The 23,736-nt window shown below is 39.1% G+C and overlaps 1 protein-coding gene across 1 annotated transcript in view; it reads right to left on the reverse strand.

Annotated features, from left to right (window-relative positions):
* Window positions 1-23,736, reverse strand: part of LOC124721488 (dnaJ homolog subfamily C member 2) — a 191,618-nt gene that overhangs the window by 92,954 nt on the left and 74,928 nt on the right. The window lies entirely within an intron of this gene.

The following is a 23,736-nucleotide window of genomic DNA, read 5'->3' on the forward strand; positions in this document are numbered from 1 at the left end:
GTTTCAAATAAGCACAAACGCTGCTGCAGTTGCCAAGTACTCTATATTTTGACAAATACAGCTTCACAGTTGACAGTGCAGCATGTGAAGCATTGGTAGTCAATTATTCCAAAATGGGATCATAACAGTGTTGGGTATACTACTTATTTTATCAGGTTCCATAGTCAAGCTGTAATTGTTTACATTTAAGACAGAAATTATTAAATTACTGCAAAGCAATATGTAAACACTTACAATGGAAATTCTTGAGCTGATGAAAACAAATGTTAAACTAGTAAATTAATTAGTGTCGTATGTTTGTAACAAACTAAAAACAATCACTTACACTTGTGAGGATAAACAAACCGCTTACATTGTTTTCTGATGACGATGATGCAAAAAATTAAATACTTAGCAAATTTTTAGACAAAAAGCAATATTTGATAATTAAGTTCATAAAACATTGTGGTTCCTAATTGTGAAGACAATGTGTGTCCTAGGATTGGAACAAATTAACTCAACACACACATTAAAATATTTTCAGACCAAAGCAGGGTATAGAAGGGAATGCATGTGATTTAAAACCAACTAGAATGATGTCTTAATTCACGTCGGGGCAAATATTATTCGAAACACTAATGCCAAATTTATCAGTGAATCAAGAAACTTTATTTGTTCAGCAGAAAGTGTTCATCCATTAACAAAGCAACAGCACAAACAGGAAGTTGGTAAGTGAAAAATACATTTGAAAACTAAACAGAGCTATTAAAGAGGGCAGCGCTATAGCATTGGAGCAATATTCATCAACATGAATAAGTTCAATCCCGTCTCCAACCGTCCTGATTTAGGTTTTCCGTGATTTCCCTAAATCGTTTCAGGCAAATGCCGGTATGGTTCCTTTGAAAGGGCACGGCCGATTTCCTTCCCTAACCCGAGCTTGCGCTCCGTCTCTAATGATCTCGTTGTCGACGGGACGTTAAACAACACTAACCTAACCTAACATGAACAAATTTTTAAATGACAATCTGCCACTTGATACCATTTACTTGAAAGGACTATGTTTTGCAACATTAAGTATCATATATATGGATATCTACAAAACTGTAAACAGCGCAGAAACCAACATATCCTGATTTGGAGGGGGGGGGGGGGGGGTGGAGAGAGGGAATGGTTTGATAAACAGTTCAGAAAAATATCCATTATTCTGCTGCATCAGAACCTTAAATTTTACAGAATGGTTTTGAAACTAGTTGCACATGAGGAATGTCCTGACGAAACAACATGCTTCAAGGCACGGCATCAAAATATTCAAGCAGCACATCATCAGATGCCTTTGCACTTAGAATTATTACAAATCTTGGGGAGGGACATATTTTCATTCAGTAATGGCATATGGAATAATGTTTTGGGCTACTTTGTGTTTAAAAAATAAAGTTTTCATGGCTAAACCCACGATCAACTTGTAGGTATCTGTTTAAGGAAAAGGAGATCAGTGTTTAACGTCCAGTCGACTATAAGGTCACCAGAGACGGAGCACAAGCTTGGATTAGGGAAGGATGGGGAAGGAAATCTGCCGTGCCCTTTCAAAGGAACCATCCCAGCATTTGCCTGAAGCAATTTATGGAAACCAAGAAAACCTAAATCAGGATGGCCAGATGATGGTTTGACCCGCTGTCCTCCTGAATGCGAGTCCAGTGTGCTAACCACTGCATCACTTCGCTTGGTATCTGTTTAAAGAGTTGGGCATTTTGACTATTGCTTCACAATATATTTATTCCCACATGAAGTTTGTTGTAAATAATCCACTGCAGCTCAAATGGAACAATGATGTACACAACTACAACATGAGAAGAATGAATGACATTCTTTACTCCACATTAAGGCCACCTTCAGCACAAAAAGGAGTGCACAATTTTGCAACTAAAATTTTTGATCACTTACTCAGTGGTATGAAACGTCTGGCAGACAGCAAAGTAAAATTTGAAAACAAACTGCAAAAGTTTCTACTTGACAACTCCTATTCTGTAGAAGACTGTCTACTACCGAATGTGTAAAAGGTTGTGAGTATGAATTGCTCACTCACATCTGTATAGGCCTATTAAAAAAAAGACTTATAAATGTTCAGCATGTTGCTACATTTACAAATTAATCTATGATGTTAATATAAAATGACTTGTTATGATTTACTGTGCAAATGATCCATGGAACATGAAACAAACTAAAACTAAACTGTAACTACCTAAGCAACAACAGGATACAATAACATTATCAGATCAAAAGTACCTGGTCACCCCTGTGTAATGCAGAACTGACTACTACGTGCCATGAGAAGAGGACCCGTGTGTATAAATTTAGCACACTCTTGATACTATAGACCTTGGAATATTGAATTCCCTAACGATTTCTAAAATGGAATGATTCACACATGTAGCTCCAACAACTACTCTGTGTTCAAAGTCTGGTAATGCCAACTGTGCAGCCACAGTTAGTCGGAAACATTTTCACATGAATCACCTGAGTACAAATGACTGATTTGCCAATGCACTGTCCTCTTATACTTTGTGTACACGATATTACAGCCATCTGTATATGTGCATATCGCTGTCCCATGTCTTCTGTCACCTCAGTGTATATCAACACATTTCACAGCATTGTGTACTGTGGACACCTCAGAGATCATGAGCATTGTAACAATATGACAATGTACCCGTAGTAAAGCAGCATCTGTGAGGCAATGGTTTGTGGACAATAACATTCATGAAATGGACTGGCCTGTGCAGAGTCCCGATCTGAACCCAATGAAACAACTTTGGGATGAGTTAGAACATGAATTTCACTACAGACCCCAGCAACAATAATCACTATCTACAATGGTTTTGTTCCTTGAGGAAGAATGTGCTACCATTCCTCCATACACATTCAGACACCTTACTGTACGTGTTCCCATCAGAGTTTAAGCCATTATGAAGATGAAGGGCGGACACACCTCATATTAATGTCCACTAATAGGTGTCCAGATACTTTTGATCAGATAGTGTACAACACATACTAAGTAAGGAGAACGTTGATTTGGGATGTCTTACAAAACATGGTTTGTCTAATAATTTAATAACTATGCTCTGTCCAGTCTTCTGAAACAAAACAAATGAAGGAGAAAATGTTTAAGACTTGGGAAAATGCAGTACATAAAGCGTTTCCTGAAACATTAACAATGTGAGGAAATCACTCGCCACCTATGTGAGTGGTAGGATACATGAGAGAAGAGAAAAGGCAAGGAAGGAAGGAGGGAGGGAGGGAGGGAGGGAGGGAGGGAGATAATGGTGGAGGGAAGTATGGCTGATGGCTGTGAGGGGGAGGCTGAAGGCATACTGGTTAGGAATGTAACACCAGCGAACTTGTATATGCAGCAGTCAGGGTGAGCTGTGTATGTCATAGGAAATGGAGGGCTGGCAAGAAGGAGGGGGAGGGGTGGAGGAGGGTGGGGTGGAGGAACAGAACAGAGATAGAGGGAGACTGAGGAGAGGCAAGTGTGAGTATAAATTAATGAGGTGAAGTGGAAGGCATGGGGAGAGGTGTTGAGATTGGCATAAGATAGGAGCTAGTAGAGGGTGGGGATCGAAGGCTGCATTGTAATGGTCATTTACATCTACGTAATTATCAGAATCTGGTACTGGGGGAAGGATGGGGGGAGGATACAGACGGCATGCGTTGTAAGGCAGACAGTGAAGCTGATCTGGTTGGCTGACAGTGAAGTTGATCTGGTTGGGAACAGCAGCACATGCATACATCAGGTGGCCATCTTTGCTCTCTATCACTGTTTGGTAGTGTGCATTCACTCGGGTGGACTGTCGGTTGGTGGTAACAGGTCAAGCCCACACAAAAGAGTGCACAAAAGTTATAATAAAATCATCTTGAGGATGAAGCTTTCCTGTCCGTGTGTGCTTGCAAATAAATGTTTTTGTTTGTGTGTGTGTGTGTGTGTGGGGGGGGGGGGGGGGGGGAGGGGGGTCCTTGAACAAACATAATTTAATTTTTTTCTTCTAATTCCCAGACATGTTTCGCTGAAGTTTCATCATCAGTTGGGTTTTATTTTCTTTCTATTATACAGAAAAATGCTCTTTACTACTTGTACACATATACAGTAGAGTTTTTAAGACAGTATTTACAAATCTGAAAAACAGATGAAGTTTTGTGTATATACCTTAGCAGCTGAAAATAACCCATTTCGCTGAGGTTTCAGCTTTCTGTCAGTGGTTTTATAAATGTAATAATGGACAAAAAATAGCAGTTAACAACTTTTTTTATTTGGGAAAGTATCTTACATATGAAGTCTTTACTTTAAATTACATTCTTATACACTATATTTGACGTTGGGTTGTGTGGCACATACACGTATATATTTCCTACGTGTCCAGCATGTGAAAGCGCAACATAGAGCTAACCGTGTGAGAAACAGGGTTCCTTTAAATTAACTCCACAGCAGTGAAATGTTTGGCCCTGAGCCTTATTGACTGTCATACTATAAGCTAATTTCACAGGAAATTGTAATCTTTTAAAAGAAAATGGCATATGAGTTGAGATCAATGAGATTCTTGGCATGAACACCGATTTTCTTTTTTGTTTACCAGTTAAAATTATTACTTCCATAATATTATGAAGTAGTTGTTTCACACACAATCTTGTGCCTTACATAATTTGGGCAAGTTAATATTTTGTAATATTTATGTGGAAGCGCGCGTGTGTGTGTGTGTGTGTGTGTGTGTGTGTGTGTGTGTGTGTGTGTGTGCGCGCACGCGCGCGTATAGAGAAGATAACATTGTGTTTTTCTCAAGGCAGACCCTGTCCAAAAACAAATCTATCTATAACCAAATGTGGACAGACGAGCTTCAACCTCAAGATGATTATTTCAACACCCTGCCGGGCATCTCTGAGCAAGCTCCACAACATGCTCCATAACACCCCAGAAAATGACATCAAACTATGCTAAACATAAAAACAAAATCTGCTTTTCACATAATTTAATACATAATTATATATATATGTCATTTTAAACACTATCACCTGCAGCTCAACAGGCGCGGCACAGAGCCAAAACTGGCTGGCTGAAACAAGAAATTAGATGCTTACATATAAAGAAGCAGGAACTCAATGCTGGGCTATTCAAAATTAATCTGGAATTAGAACATCACATGAAACTTCTGTGAAATATGTAATGACATCATGAACAGACACATAAAACACAGAAACACCAATAAAAATAAAACGGGGGAGGGGGGGGGGGGGGGAAACAACAACAAAAACTAAACACATTTTGAAACAAAAAATATCATTATACACAAAAACAGAAGGCAAACAAATGAGACGTTCTACAGGTGCCTGGTCAACTTTACTGCTATACAACTAACCAAGAAATAAACTTACTACAAAAAGGACCCAAATTCAACATCAACACAAATATTACACCCAAGATAGTGGAGAATCTTGTCACAGAAAGTGAATAAATAATAAAACAACAAGGAAGAAACAATAACTCAAAATTTAATGCAGGTCTGACGAGAGTTAGTTGCAGAAGAAATTAGATGCTTAATAAAGGAAAACAAAAATAACTTACGGACTGGAACAAAAAGTGAGGAAGAAAAAACTTCCAGAAAAATAATGAACTAACTTACAAACAACGGGACTCTCTTCACAAGATCAGACAAGGACAACACCATGATAATAACAAAACAGGAGGAATACAAAAATAAAACTTTATAAAATTTCTAGAAGACAACAACATAATAAAGCTAACCAGTGAATCAACACAAATAGAGAGACACGTCAACAAACATCTCATACATATTCACAAAACAGAAAGTGAAATGGCTACAACAAAAGAACTCCAAGGCACCCACACTGAACAGCATACTAAAGCTCCATAAGCATGATATTTGAGTACACGCAGTTCTAAATTTCAGAAGTGCACTCACATATCACTTAGCCGGTGAATTACACACATACTTAAAAAAAAAAAATTATGTATACACAAACAACAGAAGCATACACAACACCGAAGAGCTGATACAAAAAATCAAAGACATCAACATACCCACAACAGCCATACTCACATCATTCGACATCACATCCAGGTACACGAATATCCCCACCACTGAAACCATTAACATCATCAAACAACAATTAGAACAGAAAGACATCCCCAAACCCCACATAAAATAAATAGCTGGCATTCTAAAACTAATCACAGAGCAAAACTGTCTATCATTTGAGAACCAGTTCCATTCACAACAAGATGGGCTTCCTAATGGGTCAGCAGTGGACTCATACCCAATATCTCTCACAATTATGCTGAAAACAAAATATTTGAAACAATAGTAAGGGGTCACTCCATGTCCAATGACCCAATAATTGTAGGATTTGTAACCCTCCATCACAGTTTTTCATGAAACTTAGTATATTTTCTTATACCTATAACATAAGAACTCCCGGAAATTTTTTTTTGGTCTCAGACTAAAACTTTTTTATATTGAATTTTCAATATAGTCCCAATCAGATAATTTGGCTCTAAGAGAATGTCTATGCAAAGTGGTATTTATCTACAGAAATACTCATAACTCAGGTGTATATGAAGCTTTTGATTTGGATTTTTTTTTCAGAAGTTAAAAAGAGACATATAGTAAACAATAATGCATTTACTTAAGCAGTAAAGTTACAAAGAATATTTTAAAAAATATTAATGTATGTCACTTTCCAATTTCTGGAAACATTAGAAGGATGCTGAAAAACAATTATATCACATTTTATCAACCTGCTGGGAACTTAGGTTTGGCCTTAAAAATTCCTAAGGTTGTAATCTTTCTAATAACATAAATATATTAATGGGTTTTTTGTGAATGAACACACAAATAAACCAGAAATCAAAAAACTTTTTCTGTGATGAAAAAAGGTCATTCCAAGAATACGTTCAGCCAGGTGTGACACCCAGTGTCTTGGACGCAGGGGTCTCAAATTAACATATTTAAACATCAATTCTTCTAGGCAGACAGATTAATTTTAAGTGTGAAAAATTTACATCATTTGATTAATTAAGTGATTTTTGAAAGAATATAATGTATTACATTTATTTGTCAGCTAACCACAATCTCACAGTGATAAAGTGTATTGTGTGTTTGCAGTAGTTTGCTTAAAACTTGTACTTAAATGAAAACATTGTAACGATCACTGTCATGTATTGCTGAACATCACAGACATGCAACAATCAGTCCATTTGGCCCCAGTTGTTATTTGTCTTTGTGTGAGATGTGTCACATTTCTTTGTGGTGGAGCCATTTATCATTCTGTTTGTAATGTAGTGTGTTTTAAACTGAACTAATGCTCAGTTACTTACAATGGGAAATATGAATTTATGCAGTGTTGGAAAATTACTTATGACACCATATCATTTGATGACCTACATCTCAGCAAAAACTCTAAAATTTTCAGAGCTGAGTGAAGAAAAAGTAGTGTTATGGTCCAATATAAACTTTCCACACGTTCAAGAAAGAACTGTATGTGGAGATCATGGTTACAACTACTTTACTGTTTTTGAAAGCTATCACAGAACACACAGGCAGACAGTTAAAAAATCCTTGAGGCCAGTAAGTCTGTCTTTGTCTAAATCATTAAGTGCTAGGAGAATCGACGTCAAACCAGGCAAAAAATTTTGTACAACATGTCATAAGATTAGTGAACAAGAAACAGAAATCAGTGATGGAAATGAAAGCGATGCCAGACCCGGAGGTGACATTTCATGAGTCAGTGTTAAAAAGTCAAAGTATCAAAAATGCAAATAAACCTTCAGATTGCCTGGGGGGCTCTCCCTTAAAACTTCATTCCTTTCCAAATCACAGCATTGCCTCATATAGCAAATGAAAGCTACAAAAAGTTGTTTTGTATTGTTTTAGGATGCAAAAACAACTAGGGTCATATGTGCCCAAGTCAGAACCATAGAACATGAAGAGAAAAAAAGAAGTTAAGAAAGACTACTCATTAAGCCCAATTGACAGAAGGAAAGGCAGTTAAAAACAAGGACTTGGAGAAAGGACCACACAATATGACATAGAGAAACAGAGGTCCAGAACTAAAGACTAAATGTGCTTTGCCATATTGCTATGATGGTTAAAAAGTAAAACGTGGTCGACAGCCCGCACGTCATTCACTAAAACGACCGGCAGTCAGACGGCAAACATAAATAAGAATGTAAATGGTTAAGAAAAGGGAATTCCATCAATAGATGGCAAACCGTCAGAGGCTGAGGGAATGAGCATAATCGTGGGGGAGTACCACTTAACAAATGGCAATGGCTAAAAAGACAGTTCCCAATACTCAACCTAGTTAAAACGATCTCCTCATGGCAAGACGGCTGAGGGGAGGTCATCCAAACTGATGGGAGAGGCTTAATGCCCCAGAGCTTGTTCCCATAAAGGGGACACCACCTGCTGACAGACAGCAACACAGAGTTCATCGGAAGGGGTACAAGAATTAGTGGGCCGAGGTACAAGGACAACAGCCTTAGCAGCAGTGTCAGCAGCCTCGTTTCTCATCAGAGCTAGAAAAAGTGAATCATGTTTTAGAAGAAAATGTGTACCAGGCATCGGATTGCAGTTTGAAGTTGAAATTTCTGACAACAGAGAGGATAAAGTGGATAATGAAATTGTTAAGAAAGCCATAGATTTTGATGCCATGATATTGTTAATGAAAGAATAAGTGGCTAGTGTAAGGAGCTCTGAAAATATTCAAGTTTTGACTTAAGCTCCTCTTCCTTGGTCAAAACAAAAAATAGTGTCAGAATTCAATGTTAGTGAGTATGTAGTTTGACAGCCAAAGAAACTGAAAAGAGATATACGTATTTTATCAATTTCTAATCCAAAAAGAAGTAAAATGATCACTGATGAAGTCGTAAAGTTTGTCACTGATTTTTACCGAAATGATGAATATACTTTAATGTTTCCTTGAGCAAAAGACAAAGTTAGCATTCAGAAGACCATGTATATGCAAAAAATACTTATCACTGTAACCTAATGGAACTACATCATTGTTTTAAATTGGAGAATCCAAACATTAACATTGGTTTTTACAAATTTTGTTTGCAAAACCAAAGTGGTATATTTTCGCTTGTGCTGCAGGCACTCGTTTAGTGTGTGTCTGTGGTATCAACCAAAATGTAAAATGCTTCTGGATGTGGAAACATTCATTCAAGAAACATATAAAGAACTTACAAAATTTCTTGTATGTGACTCAGAAAACTATGACTGCATGCTTAATCACTGTGATGATTGCCCCAGTGATGACAAATTGTTAGAATTTCTGAAAGAAAAATTATCTTACAAAGATGATGATGATTAACACACACGGATTAACACAGACCATCAGACTCAATTGGTAAAGCAATCTGCAACTGTTGATGAATACACTGATTTGCTGGTAACAAAATTATGGGTGTGTGTCTGTCTGTCAGGCAAGGGCCTTGAAAAAATTCGAAAGAAAATCTAACCCCAGAAAAAGCAATTCTGTTAATGGACTTTGCTGAAAATCCATCCCATTTTTGTTTATGCAACAAATGAGGAAAATAAATTTATGATAGCGAACCATGGTTTTATAACCGATACTATGGATCACAATGTAGGATTTGCTGCTCAGAAACAAATGGTTAAATGGTTGGCTGAACACTACTCACGAGTCAAAAAACTGCATTATTTCACTGATTGATGTGCTGCTCAGTACAAAAATAGAAAAAGCTTTAAAAACTTGTGTGAACACAAATTATGTTTCTCTAGATGCTGAACATTCCTTTTTTGCTACTAGCCATGGTAAATCTGTGTGTGATGGATTGGGAGGAACTGTACAACACGTATTGTGAAAAGCTAGTCTTCAGCTAGAGGATGCTGTCCAAATAACAACTACATCTGGTATTTATAATTTCTGCAAGGCTCATATTGACAATTTTTTTCTATTTCTTAGAGAAACTCAATGCAGATTTCCTACAGGAATTTCCCAAAGAAGAAAAAGAAGAGAATTTTGACAACACGGACAATACCTGATATAAGGAATTTTCACAATTACAAACCAGTTCCCTGTGATTCATTAGAAATTAGGAAAGAAACTTGTTCTGGAAAGCTTTACTTGATGTTCTCGTTCAATAAAAATGCCCCGCAATGGGCAGGTACCCGTCCTCAACAACACTCTTTTGTGCCAGCTGTATATGATACCAGGTAGTACTTTGCCTTCATCAAGAATGTGTCTGATGGAGAAGGAGATGCTGAACTACTTTTTCTCCACCAACCTGAACCATCAGTGTCATTCTTTTGGCCTCAGAAGGCAGACTTTTGTTTTGAGCCTTTGGAAAACATATTATGTATAGTTGGTGTACCCGAATCAAGTACATTAGGAAGAAGTACGTAAGGAATGAAAATGATATGAACTTAATAGAATCTAATTTCTCACAGTGGATTCAAAACAGAGAAGCTATTAAAACATTCACTTTAGAACTTCAAGGATCTTCCCTGCTTAACATGTACATTTTAAACATAAACATTAGTCTGCATAGGTTAGTTGTCATTTAAATATGCTCACTTGTACCCATAAATAAAGTTAATATTAGTAATGAAAATATTTCTATTAATATTATAACTTTGACTCTGTACTTTTATTATTTTAACAAAACATGTGACGTGTCCTGACGCTTAGAAGTCTACATAATACGAAAAGACCTTCTGAACAATGTTTCAAATACTTTAATGCATTAATGAAAATTCAATGTCTCTCCAAAACCATGCTCTTTTTTTGTTTTTAACCACATCACATATATAAAAAAACTGGCCTGATAACAGCTCTGTCCAAAAGTATTTTGAATATTTAAGAAATTATTGTTTGGGCCATAACAATTTAAGCTGATTTCCAATACAGACAGATTCTTTTTCTGGTATCTGGAATAATATGATTATGATTTACTGAAAATTAGCTAAGTTCTGATTTTTCTTCTAAAGTAATGCAATCCAATGGGAAGCTTCAGATATAGCGTAAGCTTCTTGAAAACTTTACCATATTTACTACATGAGATATATGGAAGAAATTTTACACTGGTTATTACCATGGCAAAAGTAACAAGTAAAAAAAACATTCTTGAAAATCTGAGGCAGTGGGCATCAGGTGCAGAAGAACTTATTGGGAATGACCAATTATTCAACACAATAAAAAGTTTTTTGATTTCAGATTTATTTATGTGCCCATTCACAGAAAATCCATTAACATTTTTATTTTATTAGAAAGCCTACAACCTTGGGAATTATTTAATACCAAACCTAGATACACAGCAGGTTGGAGACTCGCAATATAAGTGTTCCACAACATCCTTGTAATTTTTCTACAAATTTGAAAGTGACTTACATTAATATTTTTTGTGATTTTCTTTGTAATTTTACTGCTGAAATAACTGCATTCTTGTTAACGATGTGCCTCTCCTAACTTCTGGAAAAAAAAAAATCCAAATCAAAAGCTTCATTGGCACTTGAATTCTCTAAGTATTTCTGTAGATAAGTACCACTCTGCATGTACATTCTTGCAGAGCCAAATTATCAGAACATCACTACATTGAGAAATCAATACAAAAAAGTTTAAGTGTGAGACCAAAATGAATTTCCAGGAGTTTGTATGTTATAAGAATAAGCAAATGAACAAAGCTGCACGATAATCTGAGATGATGAATGACATGCCCTGGGTGATTTGAAATGGAATGACCCTAAGACCCAAACAATACAAGGTAGTATATTGGCATCACTATGTAGATGACATCATATGCCTTCTAGATGAAACATCCAGTTGCATCCAACAATTTCAAAATGACATAAACATAGTTTAACCAAAAAGAAAATTCACTATAGAAGCAGAAAATGACAAATGTTATATTTCCTTGACCTCACAATACACAGATATAACAACCAACACCAATTCTCCATATTCTGGAAAGTCACCAGCCACACAAAAATATTCCAATCATCCAATTGCACACAATCTAGCATTTCCAATATATGCTGCACAGACAGAACAGAACTACACTCAGTAAAAATGACTATAAAAATGAATTACAGACAATCAAACAAATAGCTGAAGAGAATGGATATGACACAAAAATTATACAGAAACTGAATCACAAAACTAAATCAAAAATAAAGAGGACGCCTACCACACAAAAACAAACAGCTCTTCACCAACTTACACACACAAAACATACAGAACAGAAACATTCAGAACATAGAACACGCCCAAACGCACATGAACATGGAACACCCATGACAACAAGCAAATGGTACACACACACACACACACACACACACACACACACACACAACAACAAAGCAGCCCACAGAATAGCTAAAAATAGCCTACAGGATAGGTAACTCAATACAGAGAAAGCTAAGGGCAACCAGTACCAACACAGGGAAACACAACACATGTGGTATTTGCCATCTGACATATCAGGACTGCAAATCAGTTCACATACTACAGACAAACAGAAACTTTAACACAGAACAGCTTTAAAAAATAACAGCTGTCATTTTACATTTACTGAACACCTTATGGACATGAAACACAGCCCAACAAGAAAAAAAAAAAAAAACTAGTAAATACAAAAAGCCATAGTCGAAGGAAACCAAATAATAAATGAATATACAGCTCTCTACAATGGAATTCTGTTCTCTGTGCTCAATGAACTATCAGATAGCAACAACCCATAAACAGGTCCCCCGTACACACACACACACACACACACACACACACACACACACACACACACACACACACACACAAAATTAATTAATGTTAGGACTTATCATTAACAGACCTTCAGCAAAAACAAATCTAGTTGTAATAGAGTAGGTACATGACTTGACTACTTTCACAGGTGGTCCTTCATCTGAGGGGGTAGGATATGTCTGTGAAAGGACTGAAATAGGATGTGCTGTGTAGGTGCAAAAATGGTTACGAATGGGTCTTCCACAGGGATATGACCCATTGGGCATGGGATGGGGATAGACGTGGCATAAAAATGGATCAGGATATTTTGTAGTCACTAATACACCATTTTGGGCAAGGTGGGACAAATTGTGAGTCAGAAGTTCCTCATTTCTGGGCATTACAGTAAAACAGTTGAAGCCTTGGCAAAGGATATGGTCAAAGTATGGAAGATAGTGGGAAGGAAATCAGTTATGCCCGATGATGATGATGATGATGATTGGTTTGTGGGGCACTCAACGATGCGGTAATCAGCCCCCGCGCACAGTCCAATTTTCTTCGCACAGTCCAATTTTCTTCACACAGCCCAATTTTTTTCACACAGCCCAATCTGGCCACTGTCATGAATGATGACAATGAAATGATGAGGACAACACAAACACCCAATCCCCGGGCAGAGAAAGTCCCAAGCCCAGCTGGAAATTGAACCCAGGACTTAGTGATCCAGAGGCAGCAACGCTAGCCACTAGACCACAAGCTGCGGATGAGGTGTTTGTGAAAGGAGAGGTAGTGTTCAGACAATTTTTAATTGTTAGAGTAATGAGGGGCATTTCATGGTTTAGGTAACATTCACAGAAAAGGATGTGGGACTAAAGTTAACAACAGAGGTTTTTTTTTCTTTTTAATGGTGCAGAGAGATGGTGCCCAGGGATCCATTAGGAATGAAATGTAGCTACAAGGAAAGAAACAAAAAAGAATGCAAATTTTAGGGAGTGATAATGAGGTGCAAACAATGCAACAGAATACCAGAGATAAATCTGGGGCTGTGCATAAGGAAAAACAATGTGAAATAAACATCGTAAATAGAAAAATAAACTCATGAGACAGATGTTAAAGCTCTATGGTAAACAATATGAGATACAAATGAATAAAATACATAACAAAATTACACTGTGGGTTGTAGGATGATTCCATAGGATGAAAACATTTTGGTTCATGCCAGCTACTGTTGCACATTTAAAAGAGTTGCACTCTATGTGACATTGGTTCATGCATATCGCATGAGATAATGATGTACAGTGTGGTACAGGAGTGGATCAATCGAGGGATAAAATGAAGTGAGCTGATAATCAAAAAGTGTTAAACAGAGGTCCAGTGGTTTGAGGGATAGCTGGGAAATATGCACTACAGTCAAAGAAGCCATGATTGATAATACAGAGTGCCCCAAAAGTATACATAAGCCTGCTAGTATGAGACATTATCTAGAATTATCTACCAAGTTTGTCAAACAGCATCTAAACAAGACTTGAATATATATACTAAAGAAATCGTGCAACAAAGGTAGTGAACTCAAATAACATAGTGAATCAGTATGGAATTGTGTAAACGAGAGAGCCGGCAGAAAATCAAAGCCTAGCATTAGCAACAGTGAACTGAGGAACTTAAGAGTGTGTCAGTGCCACTTTTAATAACAGTTATATCAATTCAAGTATCTTATGTGTGGGCTATGATCTTGGTAATGACGAGCTTATCAGGCACAACAATCTGTGTATATACATCAAACAGATACAACTGAAATAGACAAAATCAAGCATGAAATGCAGAATAGTATCAACTGGATAAGATGAAATTTCCTCCCTTATTTTAAATTGGTACAAACAATTATTCTCATTCTAATCTACCTGTTTAGTGAGGTTTTCTTTCTCATTTGATTCTAAGGAAACTATTTTCGGAGATGGAGCACGGATCTGCACCTTATTGTCTTACATCACAGCACGATAATGAACTGGTTTTCTTTTCGCTATTTTCCATATTTATTGTGATACTGGACATCAAGTAAACCACCATACTTATTTTGAAAAGTTTGCAATGAAAAATGTAGTTGCTAGCCATTTTTTCATTTAGTGCATTTTATGTCATACAGTACCATATACGACACGTACCTAAAATATCAAAAAATTTTTAGTAATGGAAGGAGAGCCGTAACTCTTTCTTGTCTGAAGTAAATAAGTGATATATAACGTAGGTTGTCCGCGATGAGGCTGGCAACAATGCACCATATGCAAAGCTATTACTGCCTGCTGTGTGGAGCTGCCACCTGTTTCTCCTAAAAGTAGAAAGTTTCTGGACTCATTTAGCAGAAATCATGAAATCTGTGTTCACACTGAGATGTCACAAGAAACCACAGCTGAACTAGGTTTGATATTTACAGCATTGCACATTTTTGTTTTCAGTTATATGAGTTTTAAATAATGATAAGTCACAATAAAGTCCTCTTCAGAGGAGCTCATTATTGCAACTGAGGCAGAAACATGATTCATGCTGTCCCGTTGTCATACTGCTGCAGCAGGAACACAAGTGTCACATGGGTAAGCATTGCATCGTGCAACCTTTACTGCAACGTGTTGTACCATGTATCGTGTGTGTGTGTGTGTGTGTGTGTGTGTGTGTGTGTGGCTTAAAGCTGCTCAACACTGAGGTCATCAGAGGCTTTATGCATATTAAAAGAAATAAATATGGAGAAAATGACTAAAATTGTTGTTACAAAGTAAAGAGGAAGTATATAAAATGACAAGTATGCACTCACTGCCACCGCACTTGCATTCACACACACAATCATTCATCCCATACGCCTTAACACAATGGACAAAGGGTGAAAGGTGCTGTACATGGGATTCAAAACAGAAGTAAAAACACAAAGGAGCTAAAAGGAAGGCACAGGGAAATGTGACTGGCTGACCACTTACAAAAGCGTGAGTGAGCCGGTCACCCTGTTAACACATTAAGACCATCTCCCTAAAATATATGGAAACAAGTTAGGCAGATCACAAAACCAGAAAACTCTAAGCACATTCGTTTTAAAATCACTTAAAATAGAGGGCAGGTCTGCCGGCACATCTACCACTACCCTCTGGTCAAAAAACAAAACACAGTCTAGTAAAATGTGGCACACAGTGATCGGTACACCACAAGCACCACACATTTGAGGGTTATAGTGCTGGGGAAAGAAGCCATGTGTCATAGGGCTGTGGCCTATGTGAAGATGAGTAAGGAGGACCTCATCCAACTGACATGGCTGGAAGCAGGTACGCCATGACCACATTGCGGGATTTACAAGACTGAGCTTATTGTCTGTCACTTCCAGCCAGCCACTCGTTCACCCACTGACACAAGAAACTGTACCTCAACAGCGAGCCTATAGCATGCAGGGGTATGGCGCACAGAAATAACTGAGGGCCATGACATTTCTTGGCTGCTAGAACATCCATATAATTACCCACAACAACCATGTGTCCCGGTACCCAGCAGAAAGACACTGCCTTCCCCAGCCATTGTAGCTGCAGCATGGCATCCTGGATAGTTTGGACTACTTTATCTGCTGGGTACAAGCACTTTACAGAGTGAAGGGAACTCAAAGAATCAGAACAGACAAGGAATTTAGCACTTGAAGAACATATCATCTGCTCCAGTGCCAGCAAGAGTGCACATAATTCCGTGGTGAAGCCAGTTAAGTCTCAAGGCAGGTGGACCAACAGAGACCCTTGCTTGGAACCATCCAGAAAGACAGCTACACTATGTGATCAAAAGTATCCGGACAATTGGCTGAAAATTACTCACAAGTTTGTGCGCCCTCCATCGGTACAGCTGTGATGGGGTGCAGGATCATGAGTCTCAGACAGTGCTGATGCCAGCTGCCACACAGAGAAAGGGCAGTTGTAAGACTCCGAATTGAGGTATCTGACATCCAACTTGGCCCCCTTTGCAGTTGCACAGTAGTGGCAGAACGCCAGATCCTGGCTGGAATTGGCTGTAGTTGCTGCAAAATGCTCTGCCATCGTCTGAGCAATATATCTGGGCATTATTTGGAGACACCACTGTTTCAATACTGCTGCTATTGATAAATGACTGCATTTACTGGAAATTCTCTGGATGGCTTTCCTTTGAGAACAAGTATAACAGCTGATAAAAGTCCAGAAATGCTTGCCGTGACCTTTTATTACTCTCATTAATAATGTGTCGGGCCTTGGCTCTCCAACTCTAAAGGCTGTCTGCTGCTGGGAGGCATTTAAACTGTCAAAGAGCCATAAACCTGTCCCAGATTGCTGAATGGCACTCATCTGTCCACTAAGGTACAGGTCGCCTCCTAAGATGATCTGAGGGCTTTGAGATTGATAGGTCAGCAGCATGCTGGATCACTCGTGTGATGTGGTGTACCCATTCCTGGATGCTGTTGCGGTGTTCAAACACAGCTAGCTGGATGGCTGAACAGCATCCAGTTAGCCCTCCTGACCATCCATTTTGGTGGCTTCTCTTCAGGGAATGCTCCATATAGTAAGTGAATGCAGAGTGCGATATGGTCACTAGAATGAAGGTCATCACTGACCTCCCAATGAACAGAGGCTGCAAGGGTTGGAGAGCAGAAAGAGAGGCTGATGGCTGAGAATGACATAAGAACAGTACAGAAATGAGTGTGAGTACCTGTGTTGAGGATGCGCAGCTCGTGAGACGCCATGGCAAGTAGAAATCAAACCCCACAAGACATGATGGGCACTGACGTCTCCCAGTAGGAGGAACGGTCGTGGGAGTAGTTCAATATGATCTATGAGAGCCTCAGAGTCTACTGCGTCTTGCGAAGGTAGATCCAGTGAGCAAATAGTGATCCTCTGACACACATTAATTTCAACAGCAACTGGTTGTAGGTCAGTAGCCAGGGGGAGAGCAGAGGAGTGATATGTGTTATTGACAAACACAGCAACCCCTCCCTTGGCTCTGTCCCCAGTCAGGTCATCCCTTCGGTGAAGGGTATAGCCCTGTAGTGCAGGGCCGTCAATGGCTTTAAAATGAGTTTCTTGTGAACGCAGGCACAGGGGGCATTTCTGTGCTAGCAGTTTCAGTTCCTCTGTATTTGTCCTCAACCCATTAATGTTCCACTGTATAATGAGAGCCATCTCTCATGGAGGTTGCACTTTCACCCTGTCTTTCTTCCAGGGAACAGGGCCTGTAATGGGTGGGGGCTCAGTCTTGGGGCAAAATGATTGCACCAGTCCAAGATCAAGGTCCATTAGCTCCACTGAAGAGTCAAGAGAGATGTCAGATAGGATGACGTCGACATCGTCAGACTATTTACTTCCCAACTGCTTTGGTGATGAGTTCTTAGCCTTTGAATTTTTGCTCTGGGTAGGCTTCGGAGCCGCAACTGTGGAAGTGGTAGTGGCAACACTGGACAGTGGACCCAACTGAACCTTTGGAGGAGTTGGGAGCTCTGCAACATTAGTGACCACAGCCTTGTCTGTTGTTCTCGGAGGAGGTATAGGCTTTGAAGTAACTGCAGCAGCACAAGTGAACTGTCAAACTCAGGTGTTAGTGCTGCCAGAAGCAATCTCCATTTGTGTAGCAGCATCGATCTTCTGAACTGGCTGTTTTAGAACAGACGCAAAGGAGGTAGTAAACTTTGGGGGCTGCATGGCCTTATAGCTCTTTCTGGTCTCACCATATAAGATACGCTTAGCTGTTTTGATCTCCTGTACCTTCCTTTCTTCAAGGAAGACACTGCAGTCCCTACTCCAGACAGAGTGATTCCCAGAGCAGTTCAAGCATTTTGGAGGAAATGAACTACAAAACCTTCATTTGACCTTACTACACTTGCCACAAGTGGCTTCGTCCTTACAATATAAGGCTGGCATGTGAAACAGCGCACTGGGTTAGGAAAATAAGGGCACACGCTGAGGTGAAGGAAATCAGCCTTAACGTGCTCTGGAAATTTTGTGCTACTGAATGTCAGTATAAATGAGTCCAATTTTACAAGATCGCCACTCACTCATTTCATTATGTTCTGTACATCAACGATGTTGGATGTTTCTACCAACAGGGTCCCATTTCACAGGCACTTGACAGATTTTTAAACTTCCAGTGATTCCCTCTAAACCTTTTTGTACGTAAAAAGCTACCATCTTTCTGTTTAGTTACAAGAAACACTTTCTGGCTGACAGCATGTGTTCTGTTACTCAATACTGAAAGACTCTGTGAAATCCCCAAGTCTGGAGGACTGGTTAAACGAGCCTTCTTGTTTGATTAGGTGTTGGTACCTAACAGCACCCCACACTTCCTGCTGGGAGGTGGAAGAGAAGATTGCAAAGGATCCATCTGGGTCCCATGAGCATCTAGGGAAATAAGTCCATCTAGACAGAGCCTCATGTGCCAAGATAAGCAATATACAACCGAGGTGCAGAAAGTTCCCTAGCGGTTGCCCTCTTATGACTGTTCCACCTCAAAAGTCATACATCTCATCAGTGTGGAGCACATCTTGAGGATTTTTTTTAAGAGGTTTTTATGATCCTTGTGATAGAGGCAGTCAAGCCAAGATCCTCATTTCCTGTGACACACAACATCCTACTGCCGCATCGCACGGTGGTCGCTGAAGCATGCCCAGAGGTTACGATGACAAGAGGACTGGCAGCACTTACCAGTCCCCAGCTCAGGAACGCCAGGGTCGCCACGTCCACACACAGCAAACAAATGCCGAGCTCATGAGGCCCACTTATCATTTTGGGGGCAACCTCACCTAATATAGCATGAAAATCAAGGTCTGAAGAATTCTAGATAACACAAGTAATTTTTAATACAGGATTTTTTCAGTAGCTTGCCTGAGAGCTAGCCTAAATGGATGGGCTTGCTACAGTATAATCTCCAATCAGATAAAGGTGAACATTCACAGGCTCACCACACCTGCTGCCAGCAATAAATATGACACAGTTTGTGAGGCCACATGTAGAACCAACAATCCACAGAAAATAGAATAAGTATAGACAGAGAGACTAAGAAAAAAATAACAGAAATACAGAATTTCCAAAAAGTAGGTGGGAACAACCGAAAGAAATTGCACCATCCCAATTACACACTCTTATTGATGCAAGTCTCCAGATCTGTGGTCACAATCATAGTGCTAAGGGAAATGCTGATAATTATGAGAGCACACAACAATATATATTGTGTAAATTTGAAAATCAAAGTTGTTACGAGTTTGTAGCTACCAAATCAATCTCATGACAAATATACTTCAACATTTGGACAAATGCTTTATTTCTCTGAACTACAATTTCTTGCAAGTTATGCTACAGTGTTGTACTAAGCACTAATGTAAATGTATTACTGTTATATTAAAAATATCAGTTACTTCATTATTATTATTATAAAGATCCTAGGCATCTGTGACACGTTACAAATGGGTGTGATGGCAAGTTAATTTTTGCGTGGGCAGAGGGGGATAGTAACAAACTGTGGTGCACTCAGAACCAAACCCTGTATCAGTGTCTGCACCCTATAACTTTAATCAAGATCTCAAGTTAAATACTTGAAAAATATAGCACTGAGATCAAAAATATATAATCATGTTAGGAGAGGTTACTCGGTGTCATTTGTCATATGCACTAGTAAACTAGTGAGAATTAACTCCATATTGAAAATTGTTTATAACTTTTTTAAGTACTTAGCCAATTTTCATGAAATGAAAAAAAAAAAACTGTTCCTTACAATGGTAGGATTTATTACATTATATCTCACTGATGAAATTGCATATATCAGTGGCAGACCACAGTGCATGACTAACCTTGTGTGAGTGGGCTTAACTATCATCCTGGTATGAAGTATGACAATCTGTGGTACAAGTATAGAGATGGTGGAGAAATATGATAGGACGTCATGCCTCATTAGATGCAAAGACCACAGTGCATGACTAACCTTGTGTGAGTGGGCTTAACTAGCATCCTGGTATGAAGTATGACAATCTGTGGTACAAGTATAGAGATGGTGGAGAAATATGATAGGACGTCATGCCTCATTAGATGCAAAGACTGTAAGGAATTGCCATTTGAAGCTAATGGATGCACGAGCTGGGTCAGAAGGAGGAGAGGCGGTCAACCCTCAACATCCAGGATTGAGGAAAATGTGCAAGCAGTTCAGGAAATATTCATTCGAAGCTCTCAGAAATCACAAAGAAGACATCTTGTGAAAGTGGTTTAACCCAAAACACAATCTGAACTATTCTGAAGAAACAGTTAAATTTTCATAAATGGAAACCACATTACTGCCGGTAATTATTGCCAGAGGACTGTGATCATCAGTTGGAATACGGAGAGATGATGCTAGCTTGGTATGAAGACTGGTCCAATATTTTCTGTCATATCTTGTAGTCAGATGAAGCCATGTTTCACATTGAGGGATTTGTTAACCAGCACAATTGTTCTTGGTGGGCAACAAAGGATCTGAGGGTGGTTGCTGAATAAAGCCAACATTGTCCAAAATCACAGTGTGGTGCAGCATGACATCCACAAAAGTTGTGAGTTCATCTCTCATCTGGGACACAATGAATACAGAATGGTACCTCGACATGCTTGCAAATTAACACTCATGGTATTGTATCCACATGGGAAAATTATACTGATCTAATCTTCACACAAGATGGCCCGACAGCATTTTCCATGACGCTGACTGGGATGTCATGGCCCCCTTGAATGGCCAGCAAGGAGTCCTGACCTACCGTCTTGTGATTTCTTCCTCTGAAAGTGGGGAAGTTAACTGTAGAAAACCAAAGACTCTTGATGAAACTGAGGAGCAAATTCATCATGTTCTTGGCAATATACCACTTGATTATCTGCAAAAGTCTGTCACAAACATCCATATTCGTTTATACAGTGTGGTACATAACGATGGCACTTATGCTGAATTTTAGAATGCATAACAGTTCTACCATTTAAGACACAAAATTTTTTTGTTTCATGGAAACTAGTTAAGTATTAAATAAGTTATAAACAATTTTTAATAGGGAGTTAATTCTCACCCACCCTATATATTAAACGATAAAGAACAAATATTTGGAACATTTTAAAGCAATCCAATTGGTTGTGTGTGCCAATCTGATACTGAGGGCGAGATGCAGACCACCGTCAGAAATAAAACTACAATGAAAGCAGCAGGTGGAAACCAACAGTTCTGCAGAACAAGAGGCCAAGGTTATTTCATCTCCTGGAAAGGTTACGGCCACCTTTTTTTCACATCCATATGAAAATGGGCTTTTTATTATTGATTACCTTGCAAAGGATACAATAAAAGCTGGCAAATACTAAACAAGTGTTGTGGAGCAGCTGGATAAAAACAAAAGAGGAAGTTACTTTGACAGGGCAATGCACCTGAAAACAAAGATGCTTTACCAATGGAAAACAGATATTTGAAACACAAACTGTTGGAACATCCACCCAATTTCTCATATTTCACATCGCCATTTCCATCTACTCCAAACATATACAAATTTACAGTGTAAACCATTTTGAGATCAATAAAAAGTAGCTCGAACAATCCATGGGTATACTGCCGGTTCATAGTGTCCAACAGGCACAATATTTCGGCGATCAGACATGTCGCCATCGTCAGGTGTGCTGACGAACTGAGCTCCTGAGGGCGTGCGGCCGATTTAAATCCCCTCCCCCCCGCAGGCCGCTCTCTTCGCCGTCCGTGCCCGGGCGCAGACGGTCGCGAAGACGTGGGCATCAGAATCTGTCGTAGTGTCAATGTGCTTGCTTGGCCCTGGTCGCCAGTTCGTATGCCCATGTCTTCGCGACCGCCGGCGTGCGGGCACGGACAGCGAAGAGAGCGGCTCGCGGGGGGAGGATATTTAAATCGGCAGCCCACCCTCAGGAGCTCAGTTTGTCAGTGCACCTGATGATGGCGACATGTCTGATCACTGAAATATTGTGCCCGTTGGACACTATGAACCGGCAGTATACCCGTGGACTCTTCGAGCAACAAATACGCCGGGAGAAACCGAAAAATCACAATAAAAAGTAGGTTACGCAGGCCTTAACTAAAACAAGTAATTTTAAAAAATGAAGGATTTAACTTTTATTCAGAAAGGAGTCAGATACTTGGGTACAAATGATTTCAATGTCTCGTTAAACAGCGCATTAAAGAACTCAGCAAAATGTATCTTTCTTCGCAGGGTTTCTTAACCTTCTGCATACCAAGGTCAAAAAAAATAACTCGGTGTACCAGGGGGAGCACCAGAATACCTCAAAGGAATAAAATTAATCACAAGCAATGGGAAAAAATCTTACTTTGAATATGTTGGTAACAAATTATGTAAATGTTTTTCCCCATTTGTAGTGTATCTTGATACTACAAACACTTCATTTCAAATCACTGCAATTTATGCATACTTTTTCCCTACTCGTAACTACTTGTTCACAACACTCAAAAGAATAGCACTTGCCACACTTTGTTTTACACTGCCGGTCTTTTGTCTCAGAATACAGTTTGCAACATCCAACACTGGCAATCCTGTGTAGAGGTTCCATTAAACTTGAGTGCCGTGTCACTGGGCATGCATCTTCACCAAACGATAATTCCTACATTGCTGTTCTCGTGTTTGTGGGCGTTCCATTCAGTTCCTGCATTCTTTGCTTCACTTGACACTTTATACGTTCTTGTCATTGATCTAACAAAAATGTTCACATTCTGTCATGTGCAAGAGCTTTCCAATCCGGAATTTTTGTCTTCCAAATAATGTAGGCATTTATGGCTGATGTATCAATCATGTTCCAGAATAGCACAAATGGACGTCACTTGGTAGTCCTATTGCATGAATACTCATTTATCATTTTGACCACTGCATCAACAGAAACTTTGGTTTTATTGTAGTGTAGAACAATGTTGGGTTTGAACTGCTACTTTTCTGTGCAGCAATTGTCACAATGATGTTCAGAGCTCAAAAGGGTTACT

The sequence above is a fragment of the Schistocerca piceifrons genome, chromosome X (assembly GCF_021461385.2).
Source record: "Schistocerca piceifrons isolate TAMUIC-IGC-003096 chromosome X, iqSchPice1.1, whole genome shotgun sequence".
Lineage (NCBI taxonomy): Eukaryota > Metazoa > Arthropoda > Insecta > Orthoptera > Acrididae > Schistocerca > Schistocerca piceifrons.